Source organism: Ctenopharyngodon idella, chromosome 10, assembly GCF_019924925.1.
Source record: "Ctenopharyngodon idella isolate HZGC_01 chromosome 10, HZGC01, whole genome shotgun sequence".
Taxonomy (NCBI): domain Eukaryota; kingdom Metazoa; phylum Chordata; class Actinopteri; order Cypriniformes; family Xenocyprididae; genus Ctenopharyngodon; species Ctenopharyngodon idella.
In genome coordinates this window covers 44627491-44647352 of record NC_067229.1, presented here as the reverse complement: position 1 = coordinate 44647352, position 19862 = coordinate 44627491, and the positions used below count along the sequence as shown (strand labels likewise).

General features: G+C 37.4%; 1 long non-coding RNA gene across 1 annotated transcript; it reads right to left on the bottom strand.

Annotated features, from left to right (window-relative positions):
* Positions 1 to 7104: 7104 nt before the first annotated feature.
* Positions 7105 to 18080, bottom strand: LOC127521041 (uncharacterized). Its single transcript, XR_007932266.1, has 3 exons — positions 17834 to 18080; positions 10932 to 10981; positions 7105 to 7666 (listed from the first exon to the last, which is right to left on the bottom strand). It is a non-coding gene; the product is annotated as an uncharacterized LOC127521041 (long non-coding RNA).
* Positions 18081 to 19862: the final 1782 nt, after the last annotated feature.

The window sequence follows — 19862 nt, the reverse complement described above, 5'->3', positions numbered from 1 at the left end:
TTTAATGAAGTCTCTCATTCAATAGAGTACCTCAGGGATGACTTGTTTTTGTAGGCAAAACCCAGAAGCGAGTTAGCATTTTAGGACTTCCGGTTCCATCTCCCCGAAGTCAATCGGTTTTTTGAATGGTTTTTTGCTAAATCGCCTAAAATAAGGTCTGTGGTTAACAAAGCCTCTAAATATTTTCACGTTTTGATCTATGACATAAAACACACCAGTTATAACCTGCTTGTGATTTTTTAAAACTTTTATTGTGTCTTAAAAACGGCGGTTGCTAACAAATTGCTAAAAGGGACTACTTCCTTTGGTGGGGACTTTAGACGTCGTCATGACAAACAGGACATTTGGACAGCATTTCTCATGAAAAAGTGGATAAATATTCATACACAGCACAGATCATAATCAGCGAACATGTTTTTAAATAAAGTTGTTAAATAAAGTTTGAGGAAGCTTGGCGGTGGTGACGTTGATCCGCGACCATGGTGTGCTGTAGTCCGTTTATAGCCTACTTGATAGACAAAATGATAGACAAAATGTATAAGTGTCATAACCCTTTGTTAAACACAGGGCTTATTTTTTTGTGATTTTCCAAAAGTCTATGGAAAAAATGCATTGGCTTTCGGTCGAGGGAACCCGTGCGGCGCTATCTTCCGGGTTGGCCTACAAAAACATGTCATCCCTGAGGTACTCTATGCCATAGAATTTTACCCAATGACTTCCGCTTCCGAGAAACCCGGAAATGTGAAAAGGGTCTATTCAAAAATTGGAAAATGTCATGACAAATCTTAGTAGAGGTGTGCTCATGTTTGTATGAATTGCATTTTTTTTTTTTTCATGTTTTAATAGCTTAACAGATCCAGAAAAAATTGCATTCACCAGTGCCAGCATTGCAGTGGCCTCTCAATTATATGAAGTCATAAATTATGCATATATAGGTCTACAATGGATTATTACATGTCAATCCGCAGGATACTGCTGAAATTGCATGAAATGTCATGTCAATTGTTCAAAAAAAAAAAAAATCTTCTTGTGTTAAAATCAAAATGGATTTAATAAATTAAAAATATTTAAAATGATTGAATCAACTTGACGACATTAAGTTACAACAACAAAAGTTGTTTAATAGTTATATCAGGTGAAAAAAAAAAACATCTGCAGTTTTGTCATTTTTACAGCGCACATGATTGAATTAGGGATGTTATTCTGTTCTTCTCCAACAAAACGTTTATCATAAAATATTCTTTTATGAATGAGGTTATTTTCCAATTATGATTTATCTCAACAATATTATATCTCATTCAACTATAAGAACTGCAGTTACCATAAAGAAAGTTTTGAAAAAAAGAGGTTGAGGAGATGAAAAGTATTTTTAGTTCACTGAATATTCAGTGAGAATGTCGTAACCGTCCACACAAGCTTCACCAGCCAGCAGCTGGAACTATACCACAAAGTATATCCTTCAAAGATTAGATAGTCAAACAGATGTAGTATGCAGACTATGTTATTACTTTTTTTCTGACGTTTTGTTTCTTGACACAATTAAGGGTCAAAATGAAATCCTCAGGCTCCATTTGAACATGACAGTATGATTTAAGAACAAATGAAATCCAAGAAATCTCCACTGGGGTGTATTGTTGAGAACTAGTAATCACATCAATTTGTGTGAATAATGAGTTTTCAGGCCCTGAGAAAAGGATTGCAGACAGAAGATAATAAAAGGAGCAGATCACGCAAGACAACGAAGGCAGGCCGGAGAAGAAACTGTCATTATGAATATCGCTCTTTCATCTCAGGAAAAATAGAAACGAAATCACAACGAGCAGGCTGTCTGCTGCCTAACCGAATGTTTGATTAGATGTGAGGTGGGAGTTTGAGTTACTTCGGTCGCAGGTGTGATGCAGTCGGTGATGGCTAGACCTTGACGTGTGAACCGAGCGTGGAAAATATTAAACTCACTTCGCTGGCTCTTGCCTATGATTTACTGCACAGGCCGATGCTATTTTGGGCTTGTTTTCTGATGTAAAGCAGATCTTTTACAGGAAACCTTGCAGGGAGACAAAACTTAGTTTTTGGTCTTTAAGATACTAAACCATCCTATTGAAATGCAAATGATCTTCTCAGTACCACTTTCAGAGGTACTTCAGGAGTCAAAGGCTTTGAAGTGCAGAACTTGAGCAGTCTGCACAAGAAAAGCAGGTGATGCTGCTGTTTTCAGCAAAGGATGTTCAAGGTGTTGTTTTCTTTTCTTCTTTAAAAGGAGAGATTTAATCTAGTCAAGTAAGTTACCTTTATTTATATAGTGCTTTATAGAATACAGGTCGTTTCAAAGCAGCCTTACAGTGATAAACGGGAAAATAATGATCAGTGATGCAAAAAGAGTTCACTTCTGCTGTAAAGCAGCTCTAAAAAAGGCAATATCAGTGTCATTCAGACAGTTCAGTGTTGATTCAGTTCAGTTCAATAACTGTAAAGTTTATGAAATTAGTTCTACAGAAGACCATAGTGTCGTTATTCACTTTGATTCGATTCAGTGTTAATTCAATTCAGCTCAATAACTGTGTCAATCTTGAAAAAGCTGATTCAGATAAAGCAGCTCTACAGAAGACAGTGATGTCATTATCCAGCTCAATTCAGTTCAAGATTTGTTCTCATCCAATAGTGTCAGCGCAGTCAAATCAATAATTTTACTGAATTTTAAGTGAATAACTCTTAAAGGAACAATGTGTAATTTTTCGCCGCTAGAGATCGCTTATTTAAAACAAAGGCATAGCTTGATGACGCTTTGATTTTGCGGAATCATGTGAGGTATTGTCTTCACGTCGCTTCTTCCAGTCATGAGTATGTGGGGTAATGCAGCGCAGTTTTATCATAATAGATACATTTCTGCGTTGAAAATTGTTATAATGCTACTCTGCATTTGCTTGGCGGCTACTATGAGACAATTGTTGCATACTGCAGTAAGCTAGATCAATATTAGGCATGGTAAAACATGGTGCTCGCGGTAAATCAAGAAAACGAGATCGAGGGTAACGCGGGTATGATGTCATTGATAGGCAATGCACGGACACGGTCTGTGTCCTGTTTAAAATTACTTATTTCTCTGGATTTAAACATTCTTGGAAACATTTGGGATAAAGTAAGTACACAAGTCAACAAAATATATAACACTGTTTTAGTGGTTTTGGGATATTTTAATCCAAAAAAATTACATATTGTGCCTTTAATAGTAACTATAGTGAATACACCGACATTATGACCACCTTCCTAATATTGTGTAGGTCCCCCTTTTGCTAACAAAACAGCCCTGACCCGTCGAGGCATGGACTCCACTAGACCCCTGAAGGTGTGCTGTGGTATCTGGCACCAAGATGTTAGCAGCAGATCCTTTAAGTCCTGTAAGTTGTGAGGTGGAGCCTCCATGGATCGGACTTGTTTGTTCAGCACATCCCACAGATGCTCAGTTGGATTGAGATCTGGGGAATTTGGAGGCCAAGTCAACACCTCAAACTCATTGTGCTCCTCAAACCATTCCTGAACCATTTGGCTTTGTGGCAGGGCGCATTATCCTGCTGAAAGAGGCCACAGCCACCAGGGAATACCGTTTCCATGAAAGGGTGTACATGGTCTGCAACAATGCTTAGTTAGATGGTACGTGTCAAAGTAACATCCACATGGATGGCAGGACCCAAGGTTTCCCAGCAGAACATTGCCCAAAGAATCACACTGCCTCCGCCGGCTTGCCTTCTTCCCATAGTGCATCCTGGTGCCATGTGTTCCCCAGGTAAGCGACGCACACTCATCCACGTGATGTAAAAGAAAACGTGATTCATCAGACCAGGCCACCTTCTTCCATTGCTCCATGGTCCAGTTCTGATGCTCACGTGCCCACTGTTGGCACTTTCGGTGGTGGACAGGGGTCAGCATGGGCACCCTGACTGGTCTGCAGCTATGCAGCCCCATACGCAACAAACTGCGATGCACTGTGTTTTCTGACACCTTTCTATCAGAAACAGCATTAACTTCTTGAGCAATTTGAGCTACAGCAGCTCATCTGTTGGATCAGACATGCAAAATTTTTAAATATTATCCTAATATTGTAATAATACTCTTATATTGTAATTATTACGAGTTGTAATTTCTGCCAAACATGTTCATTGTGTCTGCTTAACTGAAAACATGAAGTTAACTAACCACATAACATGTATTATATTATATCTGTTTATATACACTCATCTCTGGCCGATGTAAGAATAAATTGTAACACTGAAACAAGCATTTTCTGTAAAGTTGCTGTGAAACAATATGCATTGTGAAAACGCTATAGAAAAAAAACTTGAATTTAATTGAACTGAATTTTGCTTGGCTACAAAAAAGCTATTAAGAAGCCGTCCTGTATAGCTCAAGCATTGCGCTATCAATGCAAAAGTCATGGGTTCGATTCCCAGGGAAAGCAAGAACTGATAAACGATACCTTGAATCGTGTAAGTCGCTTTGGATAAAATTATGGATTTTCAAACAGTAAAATCACGGCATTTAAAACCTTTCACTAAAACATTTATGAAACTAGCCCTCATTCTGTAGAATTCACAATTAGTTTCATTGGGAAAGTTGTTATGTGATAAAGTGAAAGGATACTATTTCTGTAATTTCTTGAAGCTCACTGCCTTCATTTGGCACTTGAGAAATTGAAAGCATCCCAATTCAGAGTCTTAAGTGGTGAAAAGCTTAAAAGCTGTAAACGGTTTTGGGGAGATCCCTGGAAAATCTCTCTGCAGCGCTACTGAAATTAGTTCACTAAGCCTCTGATGTCATCCAGCGCTCGTTTCGTCATTTTAGCAATCATCCCTGAAAGATAAAACCAGAGCTTCTGCATTCAGAACTCCCGTCAAAAGGGAGCATCTGTTTCTGGGTCTTTTGGTACTGTTTTTCTCTGTTGCATGTGTAAAAATAAAACAGAAAATAGAAAATGTAAGAAAAGCTTCTTAAAAAATGCATAAATGTGACATTTGCTGCTCTCTCTCTCTCAATGTGTTTTCAGTCCACTGAAAACACATTTTGGTGAGTGAACCGATCTGTAAGCTTCTTATGCTTGTCTTGACCGCATGGTCAAAAAATTGCTCTGCTAAACACTAAAACAAATTCACCCACTCCTGCACTTTGCATGAGCTCTGTAAGCAATACCAGGCTAAATGATTTAAAATGTTCAGGTATATGGAGACGTAATGTGTGATGACATTTCTCTTTAGTATCCCTATACGTCACCTAGCCTAGTATTGTGACCGGATAATAAATGCAGAGTGTCTCTGACATTTACATAATCCCTGTACGGCTCTCTCACTCATCCTCAATATTCACCTCACTGTTTGCAATACATTTGATTTGTTTGGGTGAGGAAATCACGAATGGAAAATGTCAGGATGACAGTCTTAATTAGCTGTATTTTATTAGATTGTAAACATTCAATAATGCACAATGTGTTGATAATAATAAATTGCATTGTGCCACCTTAAGATAAAGGAGTAAATTTTAATATACATATGGCACAATTGTGCCTTAAAAAAGGTTACAGGATTGACAACAACAGAGTTGAATTTAGTGCTGATATTTCTACAAATGCCCAAATTTCAATGAACAGTTGATTACTATTATAAAAAAAATGGTAACAGGGATGAAATTTTAAGGTCACGGCCTACAGACAAACATTATCAACTGTTTTTAAAAAATAAAATATAAATAGATTCATAAAAAAGATGAGACTTTAATTTGTAAATGATCTTGAAAGGATGATGTCATTACGTTTTTTTTTTTTTATATATATATATATATATATTTATCGAATATTTCATTATTTAAAAGGTGAAAATATGATAGTAATAGGGTTGATTTTAGTTTTTTTTTTTAAATAAATCATTCAAATTATAATCTAAAAACAGAATTAGTACAAAAAGCATGCTATATATATATATTCACAACATTATTCTTTTTACTGTGTTTTTCTATCAAATTGATCCATCTATTGCAAAACATGGACTAGAACGGATAATGACATTATGATTAATTTTTAATTTTTGGAATATTTCATTATATTAAAAGGCGAAAATATGATGGTAACAGGGTTATGTTTTTTTTAATTTATGGAATATTTCATTATTTAAAAGGTGAAAATATGATAGTAACAGGGTTGACTTTTATTGTTTTGTTTTTTTTTTAAATAAATCATTCTAACTATAATCTAAAAATAGAATTAGGACAAAAAGCATGCCAATGAAAATTAATTTAGGCATTTATTACATTAATTTTTTTTTTTTTTCTCTTTTTCTCAGCAAGGATGCAGGAAACTGACCAAAAGTGACAGCACATTGTTAGAAAAATTCTATTTCAAATAGAAAAATTCTATTTCTGAAGAATATATTGAATATATATATATATATATATATATGTGTGTGTGTGTGTGTGTGTGTGTGTGTGTGTATGTATGTATGTATATATACAACATTATTGTTTTTACTGTTTTTTTTTAATTAAAGGTCCAATATGTAATATTTTCTGTCCGCTAGAGGTCGCTAGAGGCCTATTCAAAACAAAGGCGTAGCTTGACGACGCATAGCTTGAGGCGTAGCTACTCACAAAAAAATTAGATTTAAACAATAAACGTGTTGAGCTATATAACAATAATTAGTTTTCTGTCTATAAATATATCAAAACAGTTGTTCCCTGGCCTATTAAAATATGTAAATATTAAAGCGTTTTTGGTGTTTCCATGGTTTCTACAAAATAAAACCGGAAACTGAGGGTAACGCGGGTATGATGTAATTGACAGGCGACTCCTCACACGTCCCGGAGCCTTGGTTAAAAGTGCAATTTTCTCATGATTTACAAATAGTTGCAAACGTTTGGGATATTGTAAGTACTCAAGTGAACAAAATATATAACACTGGCCTAGTGGCTTTTAGATATTTTACTGCAAAATTCTTACATATTGCACCTTTAATGCATCTATTGCAAAACGTGGACTACAAGGGATAATGACATTATGATACATTTTTAATTTATGGAATATTTCATTACATTAAAAGGCAAAAATATGATTGTAACAGGGTTGAATTTTAGTCCTTCTAATAATATATTATTCTAACTAAAATCTAAAAATATAGTATAGAATATAAAATATATATAGTATCAAAATGATGTGCACATTTGTTGATACAGTAAGGAGATGTTGTAAAGGGATGGCACATGTATTAGTGTAGAATGACCCTTATGTCTTTCCTCTATGAATAAATGTAAAAACAGGCACTAGAGCAGAGATGTATTGAGTCTGACAGTCTGTGTTCACTCCTCTCATATTTTTTCATTTCTGCTACATGCTTGATACAAGCTGCATAATTAATCAGAGATCCCTTTTGCCCCTGCCACGTCTCTTCAGATGTGCAGTTTATGTGTTTACCCTCGAACATTTGTATGAATGTTGTTCATTTTATTCATATAGTGGGCAGCCTGTGTAAATCTCAATTCTTCAAAAGTCTTTGCTCTTCAGAAACCCGAAAGCATTCAAAGTCGCTTGCATCCTGTCAGATGTCACACTATTTATTTCACAGGTTTTATACACAAGCCCATTTTTCGGCAGCCAGTAGATTAACAGTCCCGTGGTGCTGGACAATATCATCTGAAAGAGGATATAAAAAAGATGGTAGTTGCATTCAGGCTCAGTGGGAAAGGAAAGACTGTAATAAAAAAGAATAACTGCGGTGATCTAATCGAAGGCCAGATGGCAGGAGATGATGGAGGGTTGCTTGCTAGTGGAGTGGGAGGGGATCCAACCCTGGCACGCTCGCCCCGTGGTGTCACACCGACACAAATATGACACTAGCAACCAACGCTGCCCCGCGGTGCCAGCTGATGAGGTCACAACTGTAAACTATTTAACTAGCTGTTTTAAAGCCACACTTCATACATGTTACCTTAAAGGGACAGTTAACCCAAAAATGATAATTTGAAGAATGTTGGTAACTAAAACTGTAAAGACATCTTCCACAGACTAAAGAAAGTCATACAGTTTTGGAACAACATGAGGTTGAGTAAATGATTACAGAAGTTTCATCTTTGTGTGAACCTTCCCTTTTCTCTTCTTAATTCCCTTCTAATGTGATCATTCATGTAGAATTCTTTTAACCTCTTCAAAGAAAAGGTCAGCAAGTGCTCAAGTATGCTCTCAATAAAAATGTAGCATTCAAATTAGCCACAAAGAAAATGTCTTTCTGTTGACCCTATCTGACAGCGAAACTGAAATTATAAAGCTGACATTTTTCTCAGCTCAGTGAGCACATGTATTTTATTTTATTTTAAAAAGATAGAGAAATGCATGTGCTTTCTCCATTTTGGGGTTAAAAAAAAAACTAATTTTAACACAAGTTATCATTTTTTAAGTACATTTAATATATTAAAGCAATTGTGGGGATAGTTACATAAACTCATAATAAATGCATTTTCATTTTTTTTTTTTTTCTTTTTTTTTTTTTTTACATTTAAAGTAAAATGCTTTAACATTAATCAATCTGTTACAGATTCTTATAATAATCTTGAGGGTCTCATGTGACCACTGACATGTTTACATGTTCTATAAGCTAAAGATTTATTTGAGCAATCTTTCTCAATCTTTCCCTACCAGCTTTTTTTTTTTTTTTTTTTTTAAGTTGCAAGCCAGTGACTGTATTTTTGATAATTTTCAAAAAAACTTTCATGGCCCAGAATATTTTGTTGAATGAATATCTGAACATACACTGCCATATCAAATGAAAGAACAGAAAGAGCCTCTGTTAAAACCAACAAACACTTTACATGCATTTTTTTTTATGTGGGTATGTTGAATGTGGGTACGTTTCAGTTTTTAAAAATCAACATTTTGAACAAAAAGAAGAGAAAATCGCATTTTTGTTAAAGACTCATCTGGATCGGATTCAGAATGATGATCAAAACAGATGGAATAGATCACAATCGTCAACACACAATTTCATTCTGCAGTTTTGATTTATGTGCTTTTAAATGTTTGATGATCACGTTACCTTACATGTGCGTCAGCAGTTTTCTATCATTTGTTTCTGCTTCCTTTTTTCGAAGATGCTGTACTATTTCAGAAGATGTGTAACAGCGCCCCGCCGTATAACAGTGAAAACATATTTATACATATATTTTATTTTACATATTTAAATGCTTTAAATGCATTTCAATGCCTGTACAAAGGGAATTTAGCTTGCTACAACAAGCTACCGCAGCTCTGATTAGCCATACAACAAGATATTGCGATAACAACTTTTGATCAGGCATCAAAGGGTTAGTTCACCCAAAAATGAAATTTCTGTCATTAATTACTAACCCTGCGTCAGCATCACACGCATGCGTTGTGGTTCTCACGTGAACAGCGTCGGCCAATACTGAGCCGGCATTCTGACGTAAACACGGAAGCTCTGCACTGCGTCAACTGCGTACTGACAGAGTAGAGAAGAAATTGTTGAATAATTTTTATTTGTTTTTGTGCACGTCGTAATTACGTAAATACAGCTTCGTATGCTTTCGAATCGCTCTCACTGTACTTTGATGTCATAAACACATTGATCTGCACAGTGCTGCTTCATGTCTAATATACCTTAAATCTGCAGTGGTCAGGTGGTACAGCGGTCATGTGGTACAAGTCGTAGCTCTCAGAAAGTTTACAAGTTTTTTATATACACGTAATTACCCGTGCAATATACACATATAATTACAAGCTCTACAAGCATGTAGGCTTTTTACAGTTCAGAATCGTAATTGTAATTATGACATTGCATGATCGCAGCTTACATCCGCTTGTTGTTACTGTCACGTGACCTACCAGCGTCAGTGTCACGTTGGTTTGGGCTTTGGTTCAAGTTTATGCTTTCATGTCTTTTATTTTGTAATTTTGCGTTAGTCATGTTTTAGTCGATTACTCATGACACTGGAAAATCTTGTCAAAGTTGGGCGATGTTGCCATCTATTTTCAATGGATAGCTAAAGACTGCTCAAAAAGTCGCTAAATGACGTAATACGCCAATTGTCTGCAGTTGATCTGTTTTCTCTCCTCATCCATGCTCACATATTGTAATTTTAATATATTTATAGCCAAATGTGCTGTTTCATTTATATATTTTCTATCAGACAACGGAACAAGTATGATATAGTGGCTGACTACCTGTTAACCAGCAATCCAAAATGCCGCTAGATTTGGCGCTAGCTGCTTTTTTGAAAAAAAGTCGCTACAGGGGTCTGAAAAGTCAGTAATCTAGTGACAAAGTCCCTAAATTTGGCAACACTGATTGCAGGGAAGCGTTGTGTCATAAATGACTGAAAATTCTGTCAGTGGCGTGGAAAGAGTTCAATTTTGGTCACGAGTTAAAAAAAGCTCATTTGAATGGAGAATATTATCATCGGATTTAGCATTGTTTTAAATTTCCAGTTAAACTTCAACAATATAGTCTAGATTCACATTATCTGATGTGATATAAATGTGAAGAAACTCCTTTACTAGCAGGTTTTCCAGTCAAATTTCAAGTTGTCCAGTCAATTTATAACACACACCTTATCTACCATTTCTGGAATGGGCAATTATAAAGAATCTCCTCTTATAATGGCGTGACAGCAGGTGCCCGGGCTGAAGTCACCCTGGGGGTAAAGAGGACTGACGGTCTTTGAGCGCACTGCAATTCTCAGGGGTTTTATCTCCCTTTGAAATCACGCTGGTCTTTATCAGAACTCCTCAGCAGACCAGATGTGTCTGAATAGGCTCTCCCTGAGCAAAGTTGCTAACAAAAAGACACAGGTGCCCTTAGAGCAGAAGACAGGCTGTGAGTCTGCATTTGATAATCCTCATTTTTGGAGCATGTGACTAGAATGTGCTTTAATTTGTGGTGATTCACCCAGGGTTCATGTCAAGCAGCAGCCAGCGCCACAGCCGTGCTGTCGAGACCTGCGTGAGAATACAAAGAGACAAAACAATGAATGCACAGCAAGAATAGACATGAACAGTGTGTGATGATAATGCACTTTCAAAACTGCATTAGCTAAAACTACATTTTCACATTTTATGAAGAAGACGTACAGTGCCGAGCGTAAATGAGTACACCCCCTTTGAAAAGTAACATTTTAAACAATATCTCAAAAAACACAAAAACAATTTCCAAAATGTTGACAAGACTAAGTTTAATATAACATCTGTTTAACTTATAACATGAAAGTAAGGTTAATAATATAACTTAGAGAACAAAATGTTACTCAAATTAGGGTGATGCAAAAATGAGTACACCCCACTGAAAGTCTCTGGAGCAAAGCTAAATTTTAGACTACAAATGTCTAATTTAACAAGAATTCAACCACAGGTGAGTCTAATTATTCATTACACAGGTGTCCAGCAGACAGTTGATTATAAAAGGGTGTTAAAACCCCTTCCCATTTCATGCTGTCAGCAATGGCACCACATGGAAGAGAAATGTCACAAGACCTGAGAAAGGTGAAGGCTACAAGAAGATCAGCAAAGCTTTACTTATCAGTCAGAATACTGTAGCAAAAGTGGTACAAAAATTTTAAAAAGATGGAACTGCAACCATCTCACAGAGACGTCCAGGTCGTCCATGGAAGTTAACCTCGACAGGAGCGTCTTCTGATGAGAATGGTTGAGGAAAATCGGCATGCAAGTTCACTGCAGTTATCTAAAGAAGTAGAAAGCCAAACTGACATAATACGGCGTACACTGCAGAGGAATGGCATGCATGGGTGCCGTCCACGAAAGAAGCCTCTCCTAAAGCCCAGGCACAAAAAAGCCTGCCTAGAGTTTGCCAGGGCCCATGCTGACAAAGATGAAGACTACTGGGACTCTATATTCTGGAGTGATGAGACCAAGATAAATGTTTTTGGAACTGATGGCTTCAAAACTGTATGGCATTGCAAAGGTGAGGAATACAAAGAAAAATGCATGCTGCCTACAGTGAAACATGGTGGTGGCAGTGTCCTTATGTGGGGCTGAGTACTAGTAGTTTTTGTTGTGGGGTGTACTCATTTTTGCATCACCCTAATTTGAGTAAAACTGAAAAATGTGTAATCTAAGTTATATTATTAACCTTACTTTCATGCTGTAAGTTAAACGGATTTTATATTAAACTTAGTCTTGTCAACATTTTGGAAATTGTTTTTGTGTTCATTGAGATATTGTTTAAAATGTTACTTTTCAAAGGGGGTGTACTCATTTACACTGAGCACTGTAAGTGTGAAACTCAATGCCAGGGTGTTCTGGGTGGTTTCGAGTGCGTTGCTATGCTGTTTTTGTTGTTGGTGTTTATTTTTTATTTTTATTTTATTTTTGCATGTTGCTTTGAAGTTACTAGGGTGTTCTGAGTTGTTTTTAATGTGTCGCTACTTGCTATTGCAGTGTAAATTGGCCTTTATTGTGTTGCTATGTAGTTAGGATGTTCTTAGTCTTGGCATGTTCTTAGCATGTTGTTATGCACTTGCTAGGGTGTACTGAGTGGTTAGTGTGCTGTTATGAAGTTGCTATGGCATTCTGAGTCTTTTTTGGCATGTTGCTATGCAGTTACTGTGGTGTTCGGGGTGGTTTTAGTGTGTTGCTATGTGGTTAAATCAGAGATTGTATATTATAGGGAGATGAGAGGATCTGTATCTCTTACCATTGGAGAAAGCGTAACGGCTAACTTAATCATGTGCGGCACCTCTCAGCCTATTGTGTAATGGCAGTGACATCAGTGCCCATGTGGTGAGAAATCGAGTCCCCCCAGGAATCGTGTCTCCTTTAGGACCCTGAGCGATCTCATTGGTTCCACTGACTTTTAATGGGTAGTATTTTTAGTGCCCGATTATAATTCTTGCAAAATCACGTTGTGAATTATATAGTTTGAAATGTGTTATAATGACCATAAATGACTTTTAAATTACATGGTTCATATACTAGTATATAACTGAAGCTATAGGTTGTGAAATCGAGCATTTATCATTCTTACTGTTTTTAGTTAGTTTATGTACTAGTATAGCACACATCTACCCAATTAGCCTGCTATCTTAGCTTATATTATATTATGTTTTTTGCTTCCAATATCTGTTTCCAGTTTGTTTTATTATGTAATACATAGGCATCAATTTAAATTGCAAGCATGTTGTTTGTGCACTTAATGTAATAAACATCATAGAATAGTGAAATAGGTTATAATTAGTCAAGACATCATGATAACAACTTTTGATCACGCATTCCTGTCTGGGTCCTAAAGGAGACCCGATTCCTGGGGGGGACTCGATTTCTCACAATACCCGCCGTACAAAACTTCTTCCCTGCGTACCGCCGGAGCGTTAGCATTAGCCGTTACGCTTGTTTGGCTGAAGGTTGCAAGCTTGCTTTCCAGTGGCTTTAGTTAAATATGGCGTGGCAGATCGTTGTTCCCGCCTCAGATCAGATCAAGCGAAGCAGCAGGGCGAAGCGCGCATTAACTGATCATCTATTCCTCTTTATTACGTTACAGCACGAAATAAACATAAATGAACATCAGAAGGTAAGTTAAATGATAGTACAACTTACCGAAGTTGTACTATCATTTAACTTAATCCTAATCGCTCAGTCGTGTTTCAACCGCGGAAAAGCGTGAATAATAGCCTACAGCTTGAGAGCAATGTCACGTAACGTCACCTCAGAAATGCCATTCAATGACCACAAACTCGTTAGGTAAAACGTTACCTCTAGAGAGGAGCATTTTGCTAAATATGTACACCATATTAAACAATTCATTATAATTTTTTTCATTATGTTTTGAATAAATTCGTGTCGTGAGATCAGCGGAGCTGCCAATGTGTCTATTTACAACGCGATTTTGCAGTGTTGAGTATTGTAGCCAATCACAGCGATTTGTGTTGAAAATAATGACCAATCAGAGGTGTTTAAGTTACCGGTTGTTCTAACCAGCCGCGACGGTGACACGTGACGATTCTATTTTAGTCGCGGCTGAAACAACAACACAAAACATGGCAATGTTAATATCAGGTAATGTTTATGTGCTTTATTTAATGTTAAAAGCGTGTAACGTGACTTTGAATATCATTTAGTGCTCCCAGCTTTTTAGCCGTAGTAAAAGCAGCAATGGATAATTCACCTCAGATCTTGAAATTAAACAAATGGAAGCAATAACGTTCAAACTGTGAACAGACAAGTGAATTCTGTGACAAAGATTGTTTTAGTAGCTCAGTATGTTATAAGTTAATATAAACCTTTAATGTTAGCTATAGTAATCTAGCACAAACTGACTCCCTGTATAGTTTACAGCATTAGTTGAGATTTTTTCCTTAAGAAAGTTTGCCATGTACTGTACCTGATATATAGGCCTATCCAAAATAATCAATATCAAATCAAAACGCAAGCTTGTGAATCGAAATCGAAATGAATCATGAAATTTGAGTAATACCCTACATTTTATCATCTGCCAGATTAAAATTGTACATCTGGTCAGTTAGAAAATCAACTCTGTCCTCAAGAAGACACATGATTTGAGATATCATTCATGTCTGTATAGCACAGATGTTGTGGGTTGAGTTACGTGCCGAAGTTTAATACTTAGGGTTAGGGATTTGTTCAATTCTCTAACACTATGTATGAGCAATAGTTAAAGTGCTTGTATTAGCACCACTAATAAACTTTTGCCATTTTTATTTTGTCGAAAACACCATAACATGCGTCAGTGGTGAAATGCTCTCACTATTCTACCATTCGTTCATTGGTGGGTCTGGAAATACCAAGTGGCAGGTGTCAGGCTACGAGTGAGGTTCACGTTCAAACGTTTGTGCGCGGGTCACATCGGTTAATTAATCTTCTACGAATGGATCGAGTCAATGTGAGGTTTTACAGCCACGTCAAGATCTATGTGATTCCCCCACCCTCACCCCTACAATGGACATAATAGCCTTAAATGGGCTTTCAAGGCAGAAAACGGTGAATAGAGGTTTTTGAGTGGATCTTTGACAAGCACAACTGGGGTTTGGACTTCAGGCAGATTGGTTGCTATGGAGACGGCGCCCCTGCAGCACACTAATGGCAGGCGGCGTTGCGCAGATAAGCACAGTGCTAATCATAGACTATTGTCCTGAGATGCGTTGTCTCCCATGCCCCATGTGACGGACCCCGCCTGCCAAATGTCTTTGGCTGGTCTCCTCGGGTACATTTAAATCCGTCCCTCCTTAAAATTCTCTCTTTCTTTTGTTTTCTCGGCCCCGCTGAGAAATGCAGAACAGAAGTGGAGAATTGAAAAGCAGATATGACTTGTGCATAGCAAGGATGCCGAGAGCCCTTTTTGGCCTGAAAACAATACAGCTATTAAATTATTTAAAACTCAAAGAAGTCTAGCCTATCAAAAACAAGCGTTTTTTAGATTATGAAACATCTAGTCACAGTATATCCTCTGGAAACACTTATAGCATATTCTCTATGAGATTGTACACCTGTTGTTAGGATGGCTCTGGAAAGCACTATTATATAACATTACCGTCATCATATTGAATGCAGTTGCTCGAATCACAAAGAACAACCCTGTTTACGCAGTTGTGATAGGCTAGACATGACTAAGCTTCCTTGTCTGTGAGATAGATGCTTTTTCACTGTTAGAATGCCAATATCACTCAACACTTTTCTTTAATGTCATTTGGAGACTAACTAAAGGCAAGCTCTTGTAGCTACGCTAACAAGTCAAGCGGGATGTTAAAAATGATTTCAAAGAGGATATTAAACATATACTTCCCCTTGAAATTCACATCATTTCATCTTTGACTCTCTGTAATCTTACAACACACTCAGACCGCCTGGAGCTTCGGCTTTTTTCAGTCATTTTGCGGGAACATGCACCAGGCCCTGTGGAATACTGAGAGGTATTATTTAATCATTTAGGCCAGATGTGACGGGCAGCCTACTACAGAGGGAGCAAATCGTCCTCATCTATCTCATTACATCTCTCATCACTTTCATTACGTGTCGCGGGTCGCCATCGTTGGAACTCCATTCAACGAGGAGACGCTGCAAGGACGGTCACATTATGTAGATGATGGTGCTAAAAGGATAAACTGAAGAAAAGTAGTTCACTTCTGACCGCGCTGAAAAACAAGATCCTTTCAAACACTTGAAAACATGTGTAACTTTTAATTTGCATGGAAAATTGAAAAGATGGTAAAAATGCTAGTATTACACTGTAAAAAATAATTACTCTTTATCCATACTGTTTTTACGTATGTAGGCCTACTGAGGTTCTGTGCAGAGTAAGCAAATTGTGGGACATTGTTGTGGGAAACTGTATACACAAAATAAACACATAACCTAGTAGTTACCAAAATGCAACCATCCGAATTTGCAAACTCTCTGAGTAGGTAGGACCATTAAAAAATTTTCTATATAGTATTAATGTGTGAATAGAGGGTATGCACGTGACGTCACCGTCGGCTGTTGTGACTGCGGTTACGGCCACTGACTGGCAAAAAGATTGAGTGGCAACATTTGTTTTCAGTGTGAATGGCGCGAAAAACACAAAACACATCCAGAACGGGAAAGAGCTTTGTGATTGACTGTACAAATAGATATGACAAGAAAATCTGAGGTATATTTTTACTGACTGTTGAAAGCTACAGAAAAAAGAAGCAAATAGATTGCTGTAATTCACAGAAACAACCGCAGAGAAACGTGTATCTGCAGTTATCTTTTTGTGTCAAAATGTTAGATTTTGGGGTAAAATCATACCCTATATATTGTATTGTTATATATTGTATTGACAACTCATCAATTAAATATTTACCATCTTATATTCTGCATAATTGGGTGTTTTTAAATAAACACTGACAAAAACTATACAAGTTTTATGGCTGGACGATATGACAATATATATAACATTGATATAAGTAATCACTCCGGATTTAGACCTACCTATATTGTATTTATATAAAGCGTTCACAGGCAGATTTGCTTTATGCATTTCTCCGGCGTCGAAATCAGGCACAACTAAATGTCAGGAAACACTATTCCTGGCTGCATGTCAATATCCGTAGATTAGGTTTCTTTGACAAGTTGTAAGGAACATTATCGAGTCCAACCTTTAGTGTAATTGTTTGTTTTACTCGCGTTTTCGCAGTTTCCCCTATTAAATCCAGTCATGCAGCAGGCTCTTGTGCCACTCAGTCCAGCTGAGGAAGCGTGTTCTGGCGGGAAAGTGACGTCAGTGCATACCCTCTATATAATCCAGACACACTACGGGGCTGTTTACACAACACCGTTTTCAACTACAAACTTTGTGCGTTTTGGCCATTCATTTACACAACAACAGCGTTTTGGTGGCCTGAAAATGCAAACTTTTCAAAAAAGGGTTTCAAAGTGCAAGTTTTTGAAAACGCTACCGTTGTCATCTCCGTGGAAACTGCAAAAATGCGTATCTGTGAAAACGGTGACTGCATGCACACGCGTTAATATATCCACCTTATTTTTCAAGGCGGAAGTAAGGTGTTTTCTGTGAATGTGCGAGTTCCGATTTATTAGCCGCTATAGGGAAATAACAAGAAGAATATCAAAGTGCAGTAAACTGTAAAAATAAGGTGAATAGGCATGCGCGTTTGATGCGAGTGCTCTGTAAAAGAATGCGTATGCGCAGGCACGTAGTCTTTCTTTACAAAGTGACATTGCCAACTACTTGTCTGGCATGCGTAATACATTTCTGTGTGAACGGGGATAGTTTTAATGTTGTCATCTGTACAAAGAAAAAAACGTTTCCGTTTTTAGTACACCGTTGTCTTGTAAACTTACCCTTAATCCATCATGTTGACATTGTCGTGACCTAGAGCGTCAGTTGTGTCGCTCCACTGCCATTCACAACTCCTCTCCCGCGGCCTCATGGGATAGTAGCGTCCATCAGATGCACACTTCAGGAAGTAGTAAGAGCTCGTTCACACAGAACGTCTTTGAGTCTAAAAACGTGAGACGCAGCACTCAGGAATGGTTTAAAAAAAAAAGCGCAGAGCAGAACGCGAGGGTTGCGTGATGCAATAACGGAAATAGCCGAACAGCAGAACCAACGCCATCTCATGACCAGTTTGTATGTATTTTACAAGGTGGCTAATTTGTACGACGTCACTCTGACAAATACATATGATTTGTCTAAACCCCAGTGATGGGTAGGTTTAGCTGCGGGCTTAGGGGTAGGTCATTCGTACGAATTCATACGAATTTGGCAACTCATAAAATATGTACGATTTAGCAAAAAACGTACAAATTAGTACGAGTGAGGTCGTACGAATTAGCCACCTCATAAAATACGTACGAATTGCTGTGAGATCGGGTTGACAGAACAGATAGCTACTATTTTTGACATGGAAAAAAAGAAAATAATCACATTGGCTATCCGGACAGCCTTCTCTGCCATGTAGCCTTCATATTAAACAGTTGCCATGCCAACTTGCTACTGTAAACAAAAGCTCGCAACACTTGCCCCGCCTCCGGGGTCATCTAATTGGTCCACTGTTATGGAACTGACATTGATGAGTGCTGTGCATAAAAGTTGAAAATGTGGCACTCATGTGCAAGACACAAAAGACGCGAGATGTGAGCGCAGCGGTCATACATGTCCGTCTAGCGCGTGTTTACATAGAAAAACAATGGAAAAATAGCGCATTGGAATGGAAAAACACATTCTGTGTGAACGGCCCTTAAGTCATCCAGGTACTTTTCGCCTATGTTTTATGAATACTGTGAATTCAGACATACTACTCTGTTTTTCGCCTTCTATATAGTAGGAAAGTATGCAATTTTGTATGCAGCCAGACCTGAGTGCGTGGCATAGTACTATATGCGAAAATGCAATGTGCTCGACTTGAACTTCCATTTCCATTCTGAAACACTAAATGTGAACCATTTCATTGGACCACCAAATGTTATGACCCAAAATTTAATGATAAAACTAATGACAATAACTGGATGCTACTCACTAAATTAATAACATACAACATGACCAGGTCATGTGACAAACGTAGTGCGGTCATGTGATAACAATGTAGCATACTACTTTTGTAATATTTTAATGCATGCTATTTCACTTACTATTTAAAAAAAACAGTAGGCAGTATACAGTATATACTGTGCAGTATTCAGTATGTAGCAAACTATCGGTCCATTATCATTCCAACACAGACAAAAATTACTTTGAATCTACATAAAAACACAACTCAGACAAACAATATTCTATCCAAGTCGGTTTGCTGTCTGAGAGGTTTGAACAAACAAAACGGTTCCTGGGTTGGTGAGCACCCAGCATGTATTGCAGCATGAATAATTCATTAAGACAGTTGTTGAGTGAAATGAAAAATCTCAGTGCATCATGTTGCCTTGACTTTAAACTTTTCTCAGCAGTTCCTTTTGTACAGTTCAGTGACATTGTGTTACATTCCACCTAAAATAAGGTTTTAAACCCATTTAAACTGCAAATATAAATGACTGCCAGAGCCATTTCTGAAAGACACTCTTGGAAAAAACAAAACAAAAACAAAATATCTGCAGTGATTTTTTTTTTTTTTTTTTTTTTCACAATGCCACAATGTCTAACAACTCATTGGAGCGATGTGCAGGAAATAAGATCCCCCTCAAATGTCTCTGTGTTGCATTTTCCTCGCTTTCACAGTCTGCCTCAGCAAATGCTGGCAATTATGTGCAAATTGCTCATAACATCTCGCTTTCAGGTTTTCTTGTGAAAAAATAAAACACACACACACACTGAAGACATAAATGACCCACTAAGGGCATTTTCCACATTCATGAGAAAAAAAAAAATCTTGTGATGCAT